Below are 25,334 nucleotides of genomic sequence, written 5' to 3'. Positions count from 1 at the left end.
TACGTGCTGATGCTTTATCCACTAAGCCACACCGGATACCCATCCCGGTGTCGGACAGAATCGTCTCAGTTTAAGTTCCAACTCTTGGGTTCCCTTTAGTGGCCACTAGAGTTGGAACTTAAACTGAGACGATTCTGTCCGACACCGGGATGGGTATCCGGTGTGGCTTAGTGGATGAAGCATCAGCACGTAGAGCTGAAAACCCGGGTTCAAATCCCGGTGCCGGAGAGAATTTTTCTCCGTTCCTTTACTCTTTCATCGTGGAAAGAAAATGCTTATGTCCAAAGCTATAGGCCTAACAGAGCAGTTATCACTAAAATACCAGAAATCCAGCAAACCGTCATGCAAGCATACATATTTAAATGCCTATTTCCTGGGGAATCCCACTAGCAGATGAATAATAACCAGACAGCAGATTTTCGGTCCCGACCAACGAGTTAGATACTATAAAGAGGCTGAAGACCTCTGATAAGCGCTCCCTGCGGAGGCCAACAGTACTATGGATCGTTCTCTAAAAAACATGGCGGTCTATAGTACCGCCAGCCTCCGCAAGGAGTGCTTATCAAAGGTACACTGCAATTAAGACTTTAAAATTTCCAGAAATGTCTCATTCCCTCGGATTTAAATGAAATGTACCGTAAATCATAATATTCGTTGCTGGATAATTAAACCCTCTCAATACAGGTACCACTGCCGCAGAGAATATAAGATAAGACGGACTGAGCATAAGCGAAATATCTGTATTAATAAGTTTGTACCATCAAGAGTTTAGTATTTATTGTGTTTATAGAGCTTACTCCAATTTTCTTTTTATTAATGCGTAGGGCTCTTTTTGTTAACAAAGAGGAAAGTTAGCACTTGCATCACACACAATTTGTCATTATTGTTCAAAATAATGTAAGAACAGTTTTATTCTGCAAAAGCCTCTGCCTAGTTGCGAGACACGTGTGAGATCAATGTTTGTTTCAAATTATATTAGACTACACGATGTCTCTATCACGCGAAAAGAAATGTACTTAGCTGTGGCCCCTGTTGTTTCTGATAACAATGTTAATCGTAAGTATCTTATCGTTTCAATGAATGTGGTGAGTTATGATCATGAGTAACTTTCTATTAGTGTCATTCTTTAATTATTATGTTGCATGCTAAGAGGTTATTTGTGGTTTAAATAATTGCAGTTTTCAAAAGTTCTCTGTATTAATTCCAATTTCAAATGAATTTTTCTCAATAACTTAATTACTCGATATTTTTTTTTTAATTTTCGCCACTACCTTCCCTATATTTTACTCCTATTAGTTACATACGTCGTCTCTCTTAAAATCACCTGGTGAGCACTGAATTACATAATTTCATGTTAGGTTAGATTAGCTGTAAGGTAATTAAATTTGTGACGAAGTCAAAAAATTATTTATTTTTCTTCTGCCGATTAAATTCATCCGTCTTTAGGTGCTTTGCTTTGGTTGCATCGAGTATAGCTTGTCATTTAATATCTGGGCTATATTTAGTGAAGCTAATAAAACATAGGCCTACAGCTGTTATAAAACGTAAAGTTTTGTGTGTATTTTACTTTTTACTTATTAACATAGTCTTAATATGTAACTCAATTCACAATAATACTAACTTCATCACAGTCATTTCCTACAACATCCGAGCCACGCCCCTTTGTTTTGACTAACCGAAACATGGCGGACCAATGTTCAATCACAGTCTAATATATACAGTCGCGCAACTTCAACACTTTTTTTGCCAACATTCACGACACTAGCGCTCAAGCGGCAGGCAAGGCACTGGTCATAGGGTTGATACAGCCAGCACGTGCTTTAAAGATATGCGAGATGTTATAATAACGTTTTAATCATGCGTCGGAATAAAGGCAATGTGTGCAATGACGAAAATTGCAGTAACAACAAGTTTAAATCTCCGAATTTGTCGTTCTTCAGATTCCCTAAAGACCAAGAGAAAATCATAACTCAGTCATAACCTATAATCCACGCCGTAAGTAGCCTACGTATTGTGTTCTATAAAACATTTATTAGTTATCAGTTACCTATTTGTATGTCAGGAAGGAGAGTTTAAATAAAAACAAAGTAAATACCTGTTACAGTATATTACTCTTTTGCAGAGATCATGTGTAAATGTGTAACCATTCCGATTTTGGATAATGTATCTACAGTTTTTAATGCAAGTAATTCCATAATTTTCGTACGGTATTCGTGTTTTTTTCTTTATATTTTTCAAAAGTTGAACGTTATATTGCATTCAAGTAGGTATCATGGTGTTAATTTTGCAAGAATTCATGGAGTATAGTAATCCTTTTACAAAATATTCACTTCTTGAATAAATCCAGGCTGTGTCGATAAATTTCTGATGTGTTGGTGTAGATTCATGTGGCAGACGTATTAAGTTCTCAAGAAATAAAAGAGCCTTTTTAAATTTAATATAAAAAGCAATCTTTTCTGTAATAATTTGCATGACTGTTATTGGTGTTGATTTTACATTACCAGTGATTATTTGAGCCGTTCAGAGCAGAAGTGGTATAAGACAAAATTAGGTAATGAGGTTTAAAGTAAAAATTCTGTAAAATACAGAGTAAGGTAGCAATTAATATATCATTCGTGCTATTCACTGACTACTAATAGTTTAAATAAATTCAATATTAACTGCTACTTTGCGCTGTATTTTACAGAATGTTTACTTTAACCCTCATTACCCATTTTTGACTTACACCACTTTTGCTCTGAAAATAAAATTAGGCCTACATTTTCTGAGTTAATTGAAGTTACAATGTTTTCAACAAAGTTGTGTATTCATTTGTTCTCACCTACGTCATAATAACAGTAAGTGCATGTAAATTACGTATTACATAGGTAGGATAAGTTAAAATTAAGCTTATGTGTGAAAACTGGAAATTTAATGTAAAATACGGTAAACTTTCCATAAAAATTTAAACCATAATATCAGCACTATTAGCGACTCAAAATAATAATAAAAAAAATGAAAAATAATGAACTTCATAAATCAATGTCTGTCAAATTAAGGTTTAAATCTTCCACTTTTTTATTTTTAAGTTTACTTCAGCGGCCGAGTTTACCCCAATTTGCGGTATGGAAAATAGTTAATTTTTCAGGAAATAGGGAGAGGAGTTCACCACGCGATGTAACCTACGAGATATGCCCTACAATTTTGACTTTTCTCACAGGAAATATAGAGTTCCAATGGTTTATAAATATATTTAGGAATGAATTGAATTAACCGTCCACGTACAAACAATTATATTATTTCAAACCATGATACGTGATCAGGGCCATGATTCAGTTCTAAGGAGCAGAAAGAATTACGTTTATTTCCAACTTCTGAAAGTTGTAGATTAACTGCGTGTGAAATTCTTCCAGGATTCTAAAGTAGAATTAGTAAGAACCATATACACTTATTGTATAGCATAAAAATATAAAATAAATTACGCAAAACCCGTTTTCTGATGTGTTATCATATGTCGTGTGCACACTTTTAACTTGCCTGCCGCTAGAGGGCTACTGTCGCGCCAGCTGTCAAATGTTGGCATATTTTATACGTATGAGTTGCGTGACTGTATCTATTAGACTGTGGTTCAATTGTCTTCAACTTTCTGAGGTCTTTGGCCTCTCTATAGTATCTAACTCGTTGGTCCCGACACAGCGAAAGACGTCACGTCCCTTGGCGTACGGAGAGAGCGCAGCAATGAGTTCAATAACCTCCTCGCAGCTGAAGTAAACCTAACGATCAGTATAGGGACTGAAAATCCGCTGTCTGGTATTAACACTTCTGAAATTCACAAGATAGCGTTGACTCCTGTATACATATAGTATAGTATTAATATTAAAGCGAGGGAGGTAACTTTTCCGTTAATGGACTCTTGCTGACACTGGAAGAGGCATTTTATCAATCTTCAAGTAAAGTTTCCTATATGTTTTTAGGTATCCCAACTTCCATACGAAAGGATTTGCTTAATGTACGGTAACCTATTTTGGGTTTTAACTCGTAACCGAGATATTTTCGACACTGAGTTTCACATATCAAATTATTGCTTGTGATTTCTTCTACTAATCCTAACATTTTTGGAACGAACACACTCTGTATATTAAAGATCAATCGATTTTTTTTTATTTTATTGGGTTATTTTACGACGCTGTAGGTTATTTAGCGTCTGAATGAAATGAAGGTAATAATGCCGGTGAAATGAGTCCGAGGTCCAGCACCGAAAGTTACCCAGCATTTGCTCGTATTGGGTTGAGGGAAAACCCCGGAAAAAACCTCAACCAGGTAACTTGTCCCGACCGGGATTCGAACCCGGGCCACCTGGTTTCGCGGCCAGACGCGCTGACCGTTACTCCACAGGTGTGGACTAAGATCAATCGACACAGCCATATGGGCAGAGGGGTATATTATAGTAGTACTTGGATCCAAGGATTGTCATCGTGAGTGATGACTAGAGTCCTGCGTTTGATTACTTTGAATACATCGATCATAGCTACTAGCTTCGCTTGGTACAGAGAGCAAGCTGCGAGTCAAAAGTTCACACTGCAGTTCACCAGTCTTCCCATACGCTCCGGTACTCTGTGTTTATCTCTAGATTTTATTCGCATATACCTTATTTTATTTCAAGGAGTGCAGTTCGGTGTTCAAAGGAGCCACCGAACTGCACTCCTTGAAATAAAATAAGGTATACCTGTGTGTATGAGTCAGTGAGCAACAGGAATAGTACTCAAGTATAAAATAACACTTGCATTTAATAACAACAATAGCAAAGTATTTATTTAAAGGCAGCTTATAAGCAAAAAAAAAAATCAATTTTTCTAGGAACAGACAAAACTAAAAATATTCAGGAGCCATCCCCTTTATTTTCAGGAGCCACCACACTTTGTCCACACATGCAATGAGAAAACCATTAAAGCTAAGATGAAGATACATTTACTAAAATATGTTACACAATATTAAATATATATATAATGCAAACACACGTTCTCAGAGACTCTGTGAAGCTATGTAGTAGGACAGTATCTTGAGATGCGTAACAAATGTAACTTCGAATTTCTTCCTACAGCCGCTTTTCTTAACATCATGTACCAATCGTATATACATAAAAATCCAAGTCTTAAAAAATTTGAACACAATAAACAATTCAAGCGACACATGAAAATTTTTAGTCGCCATGGCTACCTGGCGTCCGGAATTTGTCTACACCTGATTTTTACAATAAGTAAAACTCATCTAGATACTTTAGATCTAATTACACTACTCAACAAATTTGAACTTTTTTTTCATAACATTAATAAAATAGGCTGATCTTAACTAATTTACATGCGCTGAACACGAAAATGACAATGAAAAGTTCGTAACACGTCACGTTTTTGTGTTATAGATACTTACTTGATACATAGAAAAATCAGGTTTTTTTACCTATTAAAAATTACTTTGTTCTCATTTTTTGTGTGAAAATTTCCAAGGGCAGCTTAAATATGATAAAACTGATACTTTAATAACTGACCAGCTATTAAGACATATAAAAGCCACTCTTCGTGCAATAAAATAGAGAAAGATAAGAAAATACCTTAATTTTTTCTCTTACGAGAACTGGAATCTTCCCTTTTTAAAAACTAGCAATAATCGCTCATCATCGCTGGATCTCATCTTCCTTGATACCGTTGCTCCATTGTAACAATGTCTTGGTAAAATCGCTCTCCCTGTTCATCGCGTACAGTCCCCAAGTTCTCGAGGAAAACGTCCAAATGTAAATGTAAGAAGTGGATCTTCAGTGACATACTGCAGGCATTTTTTTTTTTTGTAGTTTCTTAGTAACGTCTCTATTAATTGACGATAATTTTCTGCCTTGTGATTCTCTAAAAACCCTTTGATGCAAAAGATTTCCATGTTGGTAATTCCTTGGGGTTAAGTCTTTTCTCAGAAATGCTGTCCTTTAAAAGTTTTCTAATTTTTGGACCGACAAATATGCTTTCTTTTAATTTAGTATCACTGATTTGAAGGAACAGAGTATTTAAGTATTGAAAGGCTTCTCCACTCTTATCTATAACTTTCACAGAATTTTTCATTATCCCTAGTTTTATATGCAGTGGAGGAAAAAGCACTTTTTCATGTGCACTAGCGGAGGATATTTAATATTATGCTCACCAGGAATATAATCTTGTCTGATAGGCCAGTTCTTCACCGCATAATGTTGTGCTGTTGCTCGACTGTCCCACAAATATAAAAAACAACATAACTTAGTAAACCCTCATTGTAATCCAAACAACAAAGCTATTACTTTCAAATCTCAACAAATTGCCAAGCGACGTTCATTACAATTTACTGCATTCAATATTAGTGAAATGTTTTCATAAGTTTCTTTCATAGTGACTGAATGAGCCACTGATGGAAGGTTTTTTATTGCTATTGTGCAATAAAACTGCTTTTAAGCTTAGTTTTGATGAATCTATGAACAGCCTCTTCTTCTGGATTATATTCAATATCTAATTCATCTATCAACCCGTTCACATTTTTGGAGGCGCAAATAGAATTTTCCATTACAAAATAACTAGTCAGTTTATCGTTTCGTTTTCTGAACACGGAAATCTTGGTATCTTTTTCTAATAAGTCCCATTCTTGTAATCTAAAACCTAATAGTTCAGCGTGTTGCTTGGGAAGACCTAAATCCCTAACTAGGTCATTAAGTTCTGGCTGTCGTATCAGATGTGGTGTTCTATGATGTTCGGGAATGTAGGTGGGATCAGCGAAAATTGAAGGGTAGTCTGAGGATTCTGATAGTTCATGTTCCTCTGGAATGACAATCTTCCCCACTGGGCGGAGCGATATGGACAGGAAGTTCAGGAGAATGTGGCATGAGTCCTATTACTGGTGGGAGATTAAGATACACAATTATATCTTTAGTTTTCCTTGAAAATCCCTCGTTTTGGTAATGCAGAATTAACAATCATCCATATGACTGGTAGGCTGTCGCCAAATCATTGGAACAGTAAAAGACATGTTATTTTCCCCCGCAACCACTCTGTTAACTTCACGTAACATGTTACACAACTCAAGTGTGGTGCCAAATTTTTGTCTTGTTCACCCACTTTACAGCCAAAATACAAGTAATATGCCTTTTTTTACGTTGTCTGTAATTGATCGACGTTGTGATTTCAAAATTAATCCCCCACAAACATAACAGAAACTATTCGGAAAATTTTTACATGAACAACGATTGCGATCCATTTAACACTATTTCAGAATAACTAGTACCGCTCACAACACTTCCACAATCAGAACTAATCGCTAAATTGTTCATTTCTTGTCTAACAATACAACAGCGACCGTATTTCCTCCTTTCCCTTAGTCAGTTATAGACAGATGTGACCTACCCTCCGTGCAGCTGCATAATAAGGATAATAAAACAATAAACCATCGCTAAGGGTAACACTCATTTAACCTACAAAAGTGAAAGTGTGTTTCAAATGGTACCTTAAAAGAACGAAAATGATATATAATTGTGTAAAAGATCTACGGTAAAGATAAGAACCTCTTTCAAAGTGGCTGGGTTTTAACACATTTTTATACGATTCACTAACTAAAAATCTAAGTTTTTGAAAAAATGTGACGTGTAGCCACTTTTTCAATGACATATTCGTAATCAGGACATACAAATTACATAAAAATAGTTATTCTTGTCCATGTTATGAAAACCTTGTTGAGTAGTGTTATTAAAATTTGGAATTAAGAAATGAAAAAATATAAATGTCAGCACAAACTTCGTATAAAACTAGGCTAATTATGAGTGTGCGCTTTACAAGTCTCAACACATTACGACCAATAACAGTAAACATTCTAAGTGTTTAGAAATGAAATTTTTTCCTTCTTTCATATAAAATACATTTTCTCACTTCCTAATGACATACTCGCTATCAAATTCTTCTATTGGAGTACTCATTTCCTACCGCCTATCTTGTAGTCTCCATATTCTCCTTGTTCTTCTTCTAATACCCAAGTTCTTCTTGCATTCCTATTGTTCATCTTGTATTACCCTAGTTCTGCTTGTATTCACCTTATTCTCCCTGTCTCCTACGTTTTCTTCTTGTATTTCCTTATTCTCCTTGTATTCCCCTTGTTTTCCTTGTATTTCCCTTGTTTTCCTTGTATTTCAATTGTTTTTCTTGTATTATACTCTTCTCTGCATTTCCCTTGTTCTCCTTGTCTTCCACCTGTTCACCTTACATTCCCCTGTTATCTTTGAATTCCTTGTTCTCTTTGTCTTCTTCTTGCATTCCTCTTGTTCTTATTGTATTTGTTCTCTTGTATTTTCATTGTTCACCTTGGATTCCCTCCTTCTCTCTGTATTCCTCTTTTTCTCCCTGTATTTCCTCTTTTCTCCTTGTATTCCCTTTTTTTCCTTTTCATTCCCATTGTTCCCCTTGTATACCTCATTTTCTCTATGTATTCCCTTGTTATCTTTCATTTCCCTTGTACTCTTGAATTCCTCTTGTTCTCTCTGTATTCTCCTTATTCTTCTTCTTCTTCCGCGTTGTTCGTCAACATTTCTACGTACATAAGGACAGATGATCTCACTCACACATAGTTCTACGTAAATATATGCAGAACAGTAAAGCAATGCACATATCGATTTTTTTAATGAAAAACGTAATAATCGGTAATAGTAATATGCGTTACAAGACCGGTATGTTGAAGTTTTCATGTTCGAGGAAAAGTTTGAAAAAGCGAAACGTAGTTGAGCTTTTTTAATTTCCGAGAATTGAAAGAAAACATACCGCTCGTGTATCGTACATTATTTTGTGCGAAGGTCGTTTATTACATACCTAAAAGAGGAATTTCTAATTAGTTGCAATGACATTTCCATCTTGGTTTCTGTTCAATGACGGCAAATTTGCAAAACAAAAATATCTATCTACAACATTGTTGCTTTAAAATGTTTTCTGTATTTACTATACTCCAGCAGGCCGTGATATACGTCTGTCTTTTTTTCCCCCCAGTCTATACATGCGATTGATTTTTTCACGGCTTCCTTAATGTTACTTGCATCACGAATGCAGTAACTTTAGTGGAGTTGTAGAGTTTACTTAATTTTTGCAAATATTTAAAAACAATAATTAACAGTGCAATTCAAGTGAAATTGCAGTGGTAAGTTTCCAATTTATAATTATATTGAACATCTCTAAAAATAATATGTTAAAAGCCTAAAGCAGTCAAATCAATATGTCACTTAAGCGGTATGAAGAGGGAAATTGTTATGTGTGTTAGGTTGGGAATACTGAATGTGGAATTTTAGACTTACCGCGGATTGGTTTTGTGCGGAAACCAAGCAAATACGCACGATCTCGCACAAAATAAGTTTACAAAGTCGTAGAAAGTGCGTGCATGAAATAATTCGCTTTCCCATTGAAATACTCAAAATTGGTTAGACCAGGGATACAGAACTGGCGAGAGAGGGGTGGAAAGCATGGGGAAAGCGTTGGTTCTCCGTCCACATTCCATCGGCTTTAAATGACGTATCTATAGTCCGTACGCAATCACATGACAGACACTGAATACAAATCCCCTCCCCTATCAAGTCAATGACGCGGAGGTGGAAAGAAGGTATTCCAGTGAGTGACGTAATGCCACAATTGTCGCCGAGTTCTGCAAGCCTGGGTTAGATGTTTAAGTTTTGTAGTGTCTTTGACAAGTCAAGAAGCGATGTAGATTTAATATACACAAATATGGGAAAAGAATAACAAATGTTTTTGCACGGCACAGCAAAGCAATAGAAGCAATCACTGTGTTCTGCATACTAGTAACCTTATGAGATTCTGAAGCAGTCATTTAATCAATAATCATAACAAACTCTCAAACAAAAATGCTGTGATCCTGATCTATCCTAAGCAAACCTCGTAACAAGATCAAAAGGATAGTCCTCCAATGAATGTTCGCTGAGTTTGGCATTAAAGTAATTAAACCCTAGAGACGTAATAGCAAAGTTCAACCACAATTCGTGTAAAAATAAATAATGGTCTGCATTCGCAACGTATAAAATATTTCATCAAATAAACACAACGTGCAAAATAAACTATTACAAAACGGAAAAGAAAATATTGAGAATCAACACCCAATGAACAGAGTACATTTTCAGAGCTCTATCGAAAAACAAACTACTCGTATCTTACTAACGACATGCGTAAATTAATATGCCTTTATTTCACAGATACACAAGCACAATTTACTAGCATGAAAAGCAGTATGCACACCAGAAAGTGTTCCTAAGATGCAGTATGGAAAATCTCATCGTAAGAATATGTCAACTACATTCAATAATTTCACGTTACAAAACAAATGAGTAGTCCAGTTTTCTCTTTACATCTATTTTTCTTCCTTCCTTGCTCTGTGTTTAGCTCTATTAAAATGTTATAAAATATTCAGTAAGTTCAAAGTAATCACAAAGCAGAAAATATGTAAATACTGTAAATAATCGTAGAAGATGTGACAAATTTTTTGCTGTACCTTGACGCTAATGAAGAAAGAGTTCTTAGAAGTCCTTCGGCTCTAGTCTCTAGAATTTACTCGGGAATTCCTGGACGCCATTTGCTTTTCCTTCTTGACCTGTAATGATAAAGATAAGCTACTTTTAGTGACTATTCGTGTAAAGAAAAAACTAAATTTGACAACAATAGATACCAAAAAATTGTCATACCTAACAACATTAGCTGGTTCTTGTTGAAAATCAACATGATCACTACTAAAATGAAAATATGAGTGCTCATTTGAACCTAGTTTAAAAGATGTTGAGACAGTAGTGGACATACGCATTGTATGTAACACAATTCTATCAGAATTTTTACGTTATCACAACAATATACAGAGAAAATACCTTTTCATATAGGATACACAAATAATGCACACAACAAATATCATTAAACATACACATTAAAAGATCAGACTTTCGTAAAATACGAACCCATTGACACCTCACTGTTGTCTCTGACATCACTACATCACTTTGTGCATTCAGTTACTTTAAGGGAAATATTATCGGCAAATCTTCACTATGATGAACTATCTTAAAAACTTGCTGCACATCCGGGTGCTTTGGGCTTCTCATAGTCAGACGTCATAAGTAAGGGTTGTTTCTGATCTCTGATAACGCATTTGAATGACATCATGTGTGTCAGGAATCACACCGAAGCTGAATTGCGGCGAGAGGTGACAGACCAGTAGTGAGTGATTTCATAATCAGAGTGCACGGTGTATCACAGTAGCAATGCCGAAGAAAATCGAGCCTTTTTTGGGAGGGGTACATAACAACCCTTTCCGATACCAAGTACAGTTACATGAAAATCATAGGAGCATGCAAAATATGTGGTTTCGTTATTTCCAAGAAAGACATCTTATGTGTACATAATAAGACTGGCAAACCTCGGATGGGATTAATTCCAGAGTCGAAAAAGCAAGCAAATACATCCCCCTCCTCCCGTCACAAGTCACCGCACCCCACGAGATGATACAAATTAATTCCATTCGAGCTTTACCAATCTTACTGAGTACACAGACGATGCCTTTCTTGGAAAAAACGAAACCTCGTTTATTGCAGGCTTCTTTTATTTTCACATAACTGTACTTGGCTTCGGAAAGGGTTGTTATGTACCCCTCCCAAAAAGGGAGGGAATTTCTGCTGTGAGTCGCCGTGCACTCTGACTATGAGTTCACTCACTACTGCTCTGTCGCCTCGCGTCACAGTTCAGCTGTCATGTGACTCCTGACGCACATGATCTCATTCAAATTCGTTATCAGAGATCGGAAACAACCCTGTATTGGTTACTTCCTCATTATACGAAGTTTAAAGATAAAGTATTTGATGCTTCAAATAGTTATTTTATTTTGTGAAGAGGAATGTTCGCGAAACGAGGCCGCAAGACGAGTGAAGCAAGCCATATGAACAAAATAAAATAAATATTTAACATGTGTGTCGTACACTCTTTTTAGACAGCCGTTCGTTCGTGCTGATATAGAAATAAATCCCTCGACTTCTCCACTGAGATCACTGTAACAGTGAAACTGTAACATGTAACAACTAAGCGGTGTTGTACTTCAGCGGTGCAGTACTGGACTGCAGAAGGAAATCAATCTTATCAATAAAATAGTTTATTTTATTTGTGTGCATTTCTTAACCGAAAAAAACAATACTGCTCTAATACCAACCACTCTTTACCTTATACGTCACATATTTTTTCGGCTGCTGACTTCACATCAAACCATCTTTTGAAGATAGACGCTCACTTACCGGAAAAAAAATCGATCGGGGCGTTCGGATTTTTATTATAGTATCGCTCACTTGTCCGCATTTCCGAATTAATAATCGAATAGTGATATAATTTACCGTTAGAGAGTATTATTTCATTGTAGCGTTCTGAACTGAACCTTTAAATAAAATGAACAGCTCTGTAACTTAAATAAACTATGAAGAACATATCTGATTGATTCGATATTTTTCCAATCTCGTCCCATTTAAGCTTCTTGCATAGACCTATTGCATTGTTATAATTTTAATTCGATGAATTTTAAAGCTCTTCATACTGTTGGGCCAACAAAATAAGCTTAGCGTCATCCATTTAATTTATACCTTCAATAGTGTAATATGTAGCTAGCTGTTGATGTATGCAACGGAGGGGGAAAGAAACTGGCCACCCTACCCCATTACCTCCTGTCCTAGTTACCTCATAAGTAATGCCTTCTTCCCATCACTTGCGAGGTTCAAACCTGTCTTAGGACAGCTGACTTAACAAAAATATTACTGCGAATGAAGGCATTGCAATCGATAGGCCTATAATTTTCATAACATGCCTCATTTCGATCTTGGCCCGTATGGAAATCCGTTTAGAATTTTCTGGCCAGAATTCTGAACAGAATCTGGTCATATGAACAGAGGCGATACGGCCAAATGGGCGATGGTCCATTCAAAATAATGCAAATAATAAAAAGGCGAAAGCGCCGAACGAGTCCGTTCCGAGAAGTGAGCACATATCTTAAGGAAAACTAAGAAGGGCGCGGATTGAGATTTTGTCATCGCACATTCTCCGTTAGATTTTGAAAAACATACGCAGAAAATAATAATTAACTTACATATTTGTATAAGTTTGCACTCGTCTTAGAGCCTGTTCCTCAAAATATCATTATCAACAGATATAACTCAAAGACAAATGAGTAGATAATTTATAGAAAAATCTTTTCAGTCAATCGAATATAAAAAATTAATATTTCCATTATTCTGTTGCTTTGTCATTTATATGTACTTAAAGCAGTTAATACTAGGTAGCCAAAGTCCTATTTGTAAATGAATATTTTTCTTTTTTTTTTTCTTTGTTGTTTAGTCAACTGTCCGAAGACAGGTGTGAACCTAAGTGACACCAATAAGGCAACACTCATGAAGTAATTAAATCAGGAGATAATGGGATAGGATAGCTAGTTCCTTTCTCCCTCCATTGCATACATCGGTGACTATTAACATAATACACTACTTAGACTTCAGATGTACATTGCTCTTCCTCCGACACATATCGTTAAATGTGATGTACTGCCTGATAATAGATGACCAGATACGGAATGAAAATTTGGAGCGAATTTTAATGAGAGTCCACCTGTATGCAGGCAACAATTTCATACGACTGTCCACAAGTAGCATATACGGAATTGAAATTTGTACAGATATTGAAATAAAATTTGGAGCGAGTCTTGATGGGAGTCCACCTATATGCAGGCAACAATTTCGCACGACTGTCCACAAGTAGTATACATACAGGGGCTCTTGTTTACTGCACATGCGCAGTGTGTTGTAAGCAAATCTTGCACAATAAGGGAGCTATAAATTTTATTTCGGTAAGGGTGTTTGAGAATAAGGTTCTTAGGAAAATATTTGGGGCTAAGAGGGATGAAGTTACAGGAGAATGGAGAAAGTTACACAACACAGAACTGCACGCATAGGAACATAATTAGGAACATCAAATCCAGACGTTTGAGATGGATAGGGCGAATCCAGAAATGCGTACAGAATGTTAGTTGGAAGGCCGAGACGTAGATGGGAGGATAATATTGAAATGGATTTGAGGGAGGTGGGATATGATGATAGAGACTGGATTAATTTTGCACAGGATAGGAACCGACGGCGGGCTTATGTGAGGGCGGCAATGAACCTGCGGGTTCCTTGAAAGCCATTTGTAAATAAGTAAGTGTCTGTACATCTCAGCTAGAACTACAATGAGAGGTAATTCTTTCATTAAGAATGTAAATTAGATATGATACGATGTAAATAAATAGTACGCTTTATTAACTTAATTTTATTAGTTATGTATTATTCTATTAATTTTACGAAATATCCCACGAGATTTAATTTGCTATGCAATAAATTTACTCGTACCTCGCGTTTCGCGCTCGCGAATTTGTCGACAAAATGAAAATTTCTTGTAATATTCCATACGATAATACCAAGGTAGAGCAATTTTAAAAGTATTTATTCGAAGCTGTGAGGAGTTAAAAATAGGAACTCTTTATACTAAAATATATTTAAATTTGCTTACTTATTTGTTTAATTACGTTCCTATTCTTGTGTACAGTTATTTATCAGTTATTTTATTTACTTGCTTCTGTATTGACTTATTGAAGCAATGGAATGTTATTTATAGTCCTTGTTTGCAACAGATCTCGAGTCAGTTCGCAATGATACTATTCTGCTCATATAATCTAAACACAAAGTACAAATGACTTTAACGGTAATGTTCTTCAGTTATGGCCTCGTAGACTATCTTTCATATCATGTTACACACTGCTGAATCTCTCAGATGAGGGAATAATTTCACTAAGAATGGCCGATATTTTCATCCAGTCTTGACATCCTGAGTATTCGCTAGAGAAATAATGGAGAAGTAAGTTATACGTAATCTTTCGAGATTTATCTTAAACTTTTATTCTTGTCTTGTTTCTGAAACAAAAAAGAAAACAAGTTTCTGAGAGTGCGACATATTTTCTTCAGCAACTTTTGCGTTATAGCAATGAAATAAATCCCGGGCTACAGAAGGGGGACAGAAGGGGAGGCAGATACCGAGTTTTTCTTGCCTGTAATGGAAAACTGGCATAAATATTCTTCACTCTCCCTTCTCCACCAATTAGCATTAGAAATTATTAATGAGAGAAACACTTTGGAAAGTTGGAAGAGACGAGAAGAATCCGTAGTATTATTTTTAGTTGCTTTTTCCTCGCGTTAATACATATTGCTGGAAGATTTGTTCCTTCCCGAGTTTAGCAACTTGTGGCTTTGTGTGCGACGGGCGGGAGGCGAGGAATTGCATAATTAAGTCTTACGACTTCTGCCGCTGCACCCAGCTCCGCTCAAAAATCAAGTCTCTAATAAATGTCGCGCGAAACTCTCGCCAGGGCTCGCGCAGTCCAGTGACCGCTAGTTCCTTCCTAAGTCTGACTTCATATGATTAATAAACTAATAGGATTTAGTTACTGACTATAATATTTACAGTGTAGAGTCACACTGATATCTGACGATAAAGTCGAATATCGAGCGTCAGAATTTGCTATGCTGATGATAATACAGGTAATGAGAGGCGTAGACCGATCAAATTTTGTTAGAAGCCACAAATAAGAGAGGACTTCAAACTTTAAAAAGCTTTATTTCTATCTATAAAGAGTTGCGTGAATTGTGGCATGCAAAAGCAAAGAATATCCTAACAAAATAAACGCAGTTTTGCGTATAAGATGCTGAAGAAAAGTTATGAAAAAGTTAAATCAGATGTTTCCAAAGATAATTTCAAAAATAATATTCTTCAACATAATTTTAGAAAGGTAAATAAATAAAATAGAAAACTAAAAAAGTAGAGGTACTAGGACGAACACGTACTACGCGACCAAGGCGGGACCGTCGTGGCAGAATGAGGAACTCCGTGCTCGCTCCGTATGTTTACTGCTGGAGTGTCGTCACATCCATGCCTAGCGTTTAGATCTGGTCGCAATGCCGCGTGTAGGAATACGTGTGTTTCGTAGCCAAACGCGGAGCACTATTTATAATTCCATAAAGTTTTGTGATGACGAAAAGACAACGGGTTTATTCCTACCTCTAACGAAGACAACAGAGCGTGCTGCAGTTATTGTGAAGTTAAATAAGGAAACAATTAGGAGGATTAGAAAGGAAGGTAAAGAATGTGAGGACAAGGGTGTAGAAATCTCGACACCAAACAAAGTTAGACGACCTCCTGCAAATAAGATTCAATTAGACGACATGGACAAATGTATCATAAGAGGAGAAGTTCATAAATATTATAGTCTATACAAAGAGCTTCCAACATTAGGAAAGTTGCATACATTTTGTAAGAGAGAAATTGGTTTTAAAGGGTGCAAGGAAACTTTACAAAAACTCATATTATCCATGGGGTTTGCACCCAAAAAATGTAAATATAAAAGCAAATATCTAATAGAACGCTCTGATGTAGTAGACCATTATTTACCTGGAAGAAATATGGTTCCATATTCATTATACTGTTCACAAATGTTGGCAAGACGTAAACGTGTCAGGAGTTTATACAAATAGCAGTGCAGGTCAACGACTTTTAGTGGCCAATGCTGGTGGTAGTGATGGTTTTATACCGGGTGCTTTCCTCATATATGATATCCGGAGTCCGGCCACTTTAAAATGCTAAGGTAAGAAATGTATAACAAATGCAATATTGTATAAAATACAATACTTACTTTAGATTCATGTTCCCTCCTTTACGAACACCGATGTTGTGTTTTCTGAATAGATTCCTATATGTATAATTATGATAAAATAAAACTAAACAATAAAGTTAACTATATATATATATATATATATATATATATATATATATATACCAACATATAACATATAAAGAGTGTTAATAATAATGAAACGAGCGCAGTTCAGCATGTGCTTCATTTTGCATCTGATGCGGACACAACACGGCCTGTGTTGTGAAGCGAATCGCAGCGCCACCAAACAAAACGGTTTCCGCCTTGGTCGCGTAGTACATACACCTTCTTCTTCAGCATCTTATGAACTCATTTCCCTGAGAAAAAACGTTTTTTAAGTCATTTATGTAAGTTTTATTCTTTTCAGAAGATTCACTTGAGCATTTTGACCATTTTTTGCTATTCATTTCTCTGTCCACTGCTTCCTTTTATTCCATTTTTTAATTCACTGCTAAAAGTACAGTAACTCATCTTTTTTTTACTCCATGAATGGCCTGAAGATTTTATGGAGACAGTGTTATTGCCAATACCGAATAAAAATAATACCAAGAAATGTAATGAGTTTAGACTGTCAGCATGCTATCACACTCAGCGAAGATTCTCCTGCGAATACTGAATCGGCGTTTGTATTTTAAGGTGGCAGGTCAGTTGGAAGAAGATCAGTTTGGTTTCAAAAAAGGGAAAAAGTACGAGAGATGCAATTGGACTGCTGCGAATAATCGGCGAAAGATACAGCGATAAGAATAAATTAGTGTATATAGCATTTGTTGACCTAGAAAAGGCATTTGGATTGAAATAAACTAATGGGGATCCTGAAGAAAATTTGTGTGGATTGGAAAGAGAGGAAGCTTTTCTGTGACCTTTACATGAAACTAGTCAAACTCAGAAAAGGGCAAGAAATGTCAGAAGGAAGTGAAATTGGGAGAGACGTACGACAAGGGTGTCATTTATCACCTATCCTGCAACATCTACTTGGAGAATTTAGTGAAGAACTGTTTACAGAACATAGGAAGGGTGATGGTAGGAGGAAGAAGAATAAAGTGCATAAGTTTTGCGGATGATACGGCTTTGTTAGTAGAAGAGGAGACGATACTAAGGAATATGATACTGGACCTAAATGACAACTATGAGCAGTATGGGATGAAGAAAAATGCAAAGAAGACGAAGATCATGGTTATCGAAAGAAAAATAAAGAAGGTATTTGAAACAAGGCAGAAGAGCAAGAGGACAGCTTCAAATAGTTAGGGTATACTATAAGCAGTAATATGAACCGCTGCCAGGAAGTCATAAAGAAGATAGCAATTGCAAAGGAAGCTTTTAAGAAAAAATAGCATCTTGTGCGGACCTCTGGAAAAAACCTAGGGAAAAGACTAGTGAAGTGCTTTGTGTGGCGTGCGGCATTGTATGGGGCAGAAACATGGACATTACGACGAAGTGAACAGAAGCGACTAGAAGCGTTTGAAATATGGATATGGAGAACAATGGAGCGTGTAAAATTGACAGACATAATGAGAAAGAAAGCTGTGCTATAAAGAGTGGGTGAAGAAGGAATGATGTTGACACTGATCACGATCACTGATCTCTGGGTCACTGGCTGAAAAGAAACTGTCTGCTAAAGGATGCACTTGAAGGAATGGTGAACGGGAGAAGACATTGGGGCAGTAGAGGATATCAGGTGATAGACGACATTAAAATATATAGAGCATATGAGGAGACAAGGAGGAAAGCAGAAAATAGGACAGATTGGAGTGCAGTGAAAGACCTGCCCTTGGGCAGAAAACTATGAATGAATGAATGAATATCCATTGTGTTTGTATGTACACTCACGGCAACCTAAATCGCCTAGAAACTAACTTTCTTTACTGTATGTAAAAAGACAAACTGAGAAGAAGCACTGATGATAGTGTGAAACAGTCAATAAAGAAAATAATGACAGTATTGATAGTGTCTTGCGCCATAGCTGTGTGGTGCGGTGGACTGGCGACACGGAATTAAAGCTTGTTCGAGTTCTTATGGGGAAATTGTCTCATGAAACTTTCTCTAACGTATAAGACCAATGCCTACCAGCATCGCGATGAATTTGGGGAGCTACAGTGAACAGCGAAATCCGATTATACAAGCAAGCTATAACTTCTGAGGAGACCATCATGCTGGTCACACGTTTTAGTTAAATGATCGTTCAACTCTTCTATGACATATATGGGCATGAAGCCAGCATCAGCAGATCCGCCATACCTGTAGTCCTCTATGGGCTGCAGTATCAATGATATATTTTAATTAATGTTCGTGTGAGGCCTGATATTCTCTCCTCTCACATCTATTCATCGTTAACATCAGAAATAACGGATCTGCACATTATGAGGCTAGCACATCACTATAACGCCTAGTATCACCTTTTCTATAACTCTCAAATTATAGTCTCTTACGAAAGCATCCAGTTATTTTTTGCAATCTTTTGAAAAACTTTCAACATATAGGGTTATTGTGTGTTAATAACTCTTCAGTAGAAATGACCTCGGACCCGAAGATACTAGAGCAGTGGTATACATTACGCGGCCCGCGGACCACATGCGGCTCTCAAAGACATTTATTGCTGCTCTTTAACTAATATTACTATTACTACATTTTTTCTAATAATTAATTTTTTCATAATCAACCAAACAAGTATAAGGCCCAAGGACCGTTACGGTCTCAGTTATTCTCGGTCCAATATATATATATATATATATATATATATATATATATATATATATATATATTTTGACGGCCTAAAGATCTCTTTCCTTGGGGACGGTACTGAAGCATGGCTTTTGGAAGTCTATTACGATTCATTCGTTGGACATAGTTTTCCCACTGCAGCTGGTACTTCTTTTTTAATTTCTGTAATGATATGCAATTGGAGAAAACTTTGGTTATCCTGTGTCATTGTGCCAGTGAAGATTTCCAAAAAAAAAAAATAGCGTGCGTTGAAATTTACAGTATAAAATTAATAAAAAATGGGTTGAAATAAATTATCTTTCTATCAACGAAAATAAAACCATAATCATTCCATTCTCATTACCTGAAAAATGTAACAAACCTCCAACATCTATATTAAGTATTAAATTACATAACTCTAATTGTTGTCTTATACATTGTAAATGTCCAATTATTAAGGAGTCCTCAGAAGTTAAGTATTTAGGCATAATTTTTGACAATAATTTAAAATGGAACCAACACATTAATTACCTTTGTAATAAATTACGTAAAATATTATATTATTTTGGTTTATTGAGGAATTACTTGTGAATAAGTTTATTACGCACAATATACTTTACTTTATTTCAATCGGTAATCATGTACGGAATTACAGGATGGGGTAGCTCATTTAAATCCAATTTTAATCCACTTTATTTATTACAGAAGAAAATAATTAAAATATCTCTTCATAAACTATTGATTTTCCATCTCAAAAATTGTTTTTAAACTTTGTTCTTAAAATAAGACAAATTTATTATGTTGCATTAATAAAATTCATACATAAAAATCGAAATAATTTTGAATTGTATTCGCATAGTTATGAAATAAAAGGAATGAAGTCTTTAAAATTCTTTGAACCAAAATGCAACACTGCTACAGTATTTAATTATAGTAGTAATTTAGACCCACGAATATATAACAAATTTATATTTAAATATCCTAATTTTGTCAATTCCAATAGTTCTAGTATTAAATTTTAAAAGTTATGTATGGATTTTATAAAAATTGAAAAATTGTAAATTTAAATTTATATATTCTTATTGCGTAGTAGACATAAGACAAATTGTATTAAATACTTCTTAATTTCAATTCAGGAATCCGCCCCTGAGTGCGAGATCTACTCTTTCAGGGGAGAGTTAATTTTTCTGTTTATTTATATTTTATGGTACAATTATTAGCAAAATAAATAAATAAATAAATAAATAAATAAATAAATAAATAAATAAATATAACAAGTATTCAAAATATTCTCAATCAAGAATAGAAAAACTGAAAATGTTAAAAATGTCCGTAAGGTCTAAACAGAAAGTAATCTATTCCACTTCACATAAAAAAGAATTGACAACAAAAACATCGTACCACGTCTGTAGAAAAAAAAAACATTATGGTTTATTTAACGACGCTCGCAACTGCAGAGGTTATATCAGCGTCGCCGGTTTGCCGGAATTTTGTCCCGCAGGAGTTCTTTTACATGCCAGTAAATCTACTGACATGAGTCTGTCCCATTTAAACATACTTAAATATCATAGAACCGGGCCGGAATCGAACCTGCAACCTCGAGCATAGAAGGCCAGCGCTATGCTGACTACGCTACCAAGGCCGACACGTCTCAGAAATTAAGCAATTTACAGATGAAAAGATTATTAAGAAGTGTATTCTAGCTGTATGTGACTTTCTATTTTCTAAATTTCCAAATTCAAAACAGAGTATAGGTGAAATAAAACAACAAATCAATCTACTCGTACAGTTATGATTTTGCAGATGAGTAGCAGAGTCCATCTTTCAACTTCAAAATACCAGTAATATGTAAGTGTTAGTTCTGTTAATTTAAATTGTAATAATAATAATAATAATAATAATAATAATAATAATAATAATAATAATAATAATAATTTATTTTTTTATTTATTAATATATGTGTGCTGAACAACAGCCAGAGCTAATTATAGTTCAGCACAATACACAAACAGAAGATACAAAGGTGCAAGAATAAATAAAATAATACCTTAAATCAAGAAAAACATACATAAATAAAATTGAGAACAAGGACAGTAAATAATTCTAATAAACGAAGCTACACTTTAAAAGGATCTAAATCGTTCCCATGCAAATTGGTATATTTTATGCATTTACAGACTGGAGAAAGAGCTTTTGAATTTCTGTTGTAATTTTTTTTTTATCTTGAACCCTATGTAGGAATACGAAGGCTAATATTGTTTATGATAGACTCACAATCAATATCACCCTTGATAACTTTGCAAAAAAATTAATAATCAAGATTTGACGTCTAGAATAAAGGCTACAACAGTTTAGTACATTATGCAACGAGCCTATAATGGTAGTAATTAAGACGCGAGTATGTTTTTTTATGAAACGTGAGCAAGCGAGTTTCATAATTTTCATTCGAGCGTCTTAATTACCATTATAGGCAAGTTTCATACGACTTTTTATGCTCGACCATATTTCTAACTTGAAATTATTCATAAGTATTCATGTTATGGTTATATAAGTGAGGAGCGGAACTGACCTGAATTGTGAGATGTGCGCAGACGCGAAAGTATTGATTTTTTCCGAGGCACGAATGTCATTGACCTTGATAATATAATCTAGAGAATAACATGAACTTTAGGCTTGATATAACATGGAAATTGATTTAGAATTGAAAAACGAGATGACAAATTGAATTTATTTGAATATTATTTATAATTAATGCTAATTATTATAGTAACAGAACATAACCTTCTGCGACAGTATTGGATTTCCAACCTCCGTGACTTTTCGCTAATTGTCTTTCGATTGCATATCCGAGAATAATCGATACTTGCGGTTTTATAATGGTACAATGGTGATTTCTCATTGGCTGAACAACTGAATTATAATGAATAGGTGTACTTTAATGAGGTGCATTAAAGGGCTACTACCAGGTGTATAATTACTACATTTCGGCATGATCGAGCATAAAAAAATATTTACAGGTAATCTCGTAATTAAAATCAGAGGAATTGGATATAAATCGAAAAGCACATAAGGAAATAAATTTTCTTTCAATATTTTCCAATTTCACCGAATCAGTTGAAGTAATGGAATTCCAGGCTACAGATGCATATTCAAGTTTAGATCGAACCAAAGTAAAGTATAGAATTAATAAGAATATAATAATAATAATAATAATAATAATAATAATAATAATAATAATAATAATAATAATAATGATAATAATAATAATAATAATAATAATAATAATAATAGGCCAGATAATTCAATAATTAAAAATCGTTCGGCTTCAGTACTGTGAAAAGCATTGTGGCTCTCAGCAAATTACTATTTGTCACTTTTGGCTCTCCTCTAATTTCTAGCGAGTATCACTGTACTAAAGGAATAGGTCAGGCAGTTCTCTAATATTCACCAGATCTAAAGACCACTTCTTGTGAAAAAAAGGATCCACAATAAAAAAAATCGCACAGATAAAACAGTACATCCGACTAGCATCTCAGTCTGGTATCATCGAAACTCGTGCTCCTTGTCATAATTCAGTGAAATTAAATGCTACCGTAAGTAAAATAAATGAGTGAAAAAGCTGTTGGAATGAAATTTGTAAAGTTTAGGAAAGCAAGATAACCCTGTAGAAACCCTCTTCCCCGATCTTACTCACTACAAATATTAATTCCATCAATGCCGAGGATAGGACCGTAGTCAGTTGAACGACAAGACTTTGCTCCTAGCACTGAAATACCGAAGGGACCAGTTAACATACTGTAGTGTAATAAAGAAAGTTAAGCATGAAATTGATCTGTATTCAAAATATCTTTCTAATTCAAGAGATTAATGAACAAGACAATTATACGGCGACAATGGAACAATATTGTAAAAACAAAAACACAGAAAATCCTGTACTCAATGAAAACCGCTTCATGAAACATGACACAAATTTCAGAAGAAATGAAGATTTTTTTTAGCTGCTTAATTAGCAATGCTGTATAAACTACTAGATAATTTAGCGTCTATGGAATTTATAATAGTGAGATAGTGTATGGTGAGATGGGGCCGAGGATTCGCCATGAATTCCCTGACACTAGCACCGTATTTGGGAAAAACCTCGGAAAAAACCAAACCAGGTATTGAGTTCAAACGGGAATCGAATCCATGCCCGGCACAGCTTCGGATCAGCAGGCAAACGCGCCATCGCCAAAGCTACGAAGGTGGCCACCTGAACATGTGGAACTGTGAGCTGAGTGGTGCGATGTCATCCTGAATAGTACCCAGCTTCTTCTTTCAATTCACACAGTACCAGATCGTTCCAAAAGTCTTTTACTATAAATTAATTTCTTCTCATTTTTCCGAGTTGCTAGGTATCGGTACGTCAATCTAAAGAATCAGTATCTATTTTCTTTAATGAAATTCCATCTGGCTAATGTAAGAAATGTCTCACACTTCTAGATTCTCCGCTCCCAGTTACAATTGAGTAATGAAATATCATTTATTAAACAACGCTGGCTTTTACTTAAAAATTATTACAATCTTCTGAATCAGATAAAGAATATATCGTAGGTTTACAAGCAAAACACATTAAGTCAAAATATTACTTCTGAGAAAAAGACGTTTGAAAGTTCTTGACAAAATTGAATCCTCAAAATATTAATTGTAATAAGTTGTTTCTCTTTATGTGTACGGTATTTGATTTTCCAATTCTAAGTTTGTACACATACATTATGTACACGTACTTATTTATGGCTTTTAAAGAACCCGGAGGTTCATTGCCGCCCTCACATAAGCCACATTATGTACAGATACGTAATTAAAATTTGGAGTGAGTCTTAATAGGAGCCCACCTGTATGTAGACAACAATTTCACACGACTGTCCATAAGTAGGATATATACATGGGCTCTTATTTATTGCACATGCGCAGTGTGTTATAAGCGAAACATACAGTAAGGCAGGGATGCTCAAAATTGTAAAAGCACCGATTACACGGATGATGCTGCACTGCAAAACACACACAGTGTAGGGATTGGGCTCCGCAACTACATTGCATCGTACTGTACATTGCAGCACCGCCGTAGCATAGTTCTTACACTCTTACACATGTGGATAATAAACTGAATTTGAAAAAGGAAAGAGTAGACACTGTAATATTCAGTTATTACATTATTTATTACACAGTATTTAATATATTTATGATATCATTATATCATAGATAATGTTATTTTCATATTCCACCACACATTGCGGTCTATTCAACATGTGCATTCTTTTATGCAAGTAATTGGAAATCTATTTCCAACGAATTTGCTACAATGTGCAGCTGGCTCAAAAGATGCTCATCTGTTAATCGGGATCTATGTTTGGATTTAGTAAACTTCAATCTCGAAAATAATTTTATTGTTGGCACACGTACTATATCGAGGCGAAGGTAGCTAATATAGTGCCAGCGAATAAGCTCATCTTGGGATATTTCGTTTTGTTAATTTTTTTAATAATGCTTGTCAAGTCATATTCTCTGCATTTAGTTCAGAATTCTACGTTACTTTGCAGATCAAGTAACTCGTCCTGGAACTGCACTCTCACGGACTGTACTAAATTTGCTATGAAAGGATTAACAAAAAGATTAATATCACTATCCATACGTTCAAAATCACTAAATCTATGTTTTGTGAATTCACATTTGAACTGTTGCAGTAGGCTACAGAGATATAATTAACTATATTTTGATCAGGCACCGTACATCTCTTGCTCCTAAACACAGACTCTGAATTGTTTGACTCTCTTCAATGTTTGACCTTTCATGAAGTGCTTTCAATTCTTGAAGCTGTAGTG

The 25,334-nt window shown here is 35.2% G+C and overlaps 1 protein-coding gene across 1 annotated transcript in view; it reads right to left on the bottom strand.

The window, feature by feature from the left end:
* Nucleotides 1-25,334, bottom strand: part of LOC138697045 (WAS/WASL-interacting protein family member 1-like) — a 248,145-nt gene that overhangs the window by 156,675 nt on the left and 66,136 nt on the right. Inside the window, exon 2 of the mRNA XM_069822639.1 lies at nucleotides 10,519-10,617. The gene's annotated coding sequence lies outside the window, so the exon portion shown is untranslated. The remainder of the gene's footprint in view (nucleotides 1-10,518; nucleotides 10,618-25,334) is intronic.

Source organism: Periplaneta americana, chromosome 3, assembly GCF_040183065.1.
Source record: "Periplaneta americana isolate PAMFEO1 chromosome 3, P.americana_PAMFEO1_priV1, whole genome shotgun sequence".
NCBI classification, from domain to species: domain Eukaryota; kingdom Metazoa; phylum Arthropoda; class Insecta; order Blattodea; family Blattidae; genus Periplaneta; species Periplaneta americana.
This window is presented reverse-complemented; position numbering and strand designations above follow the sequence as displayed.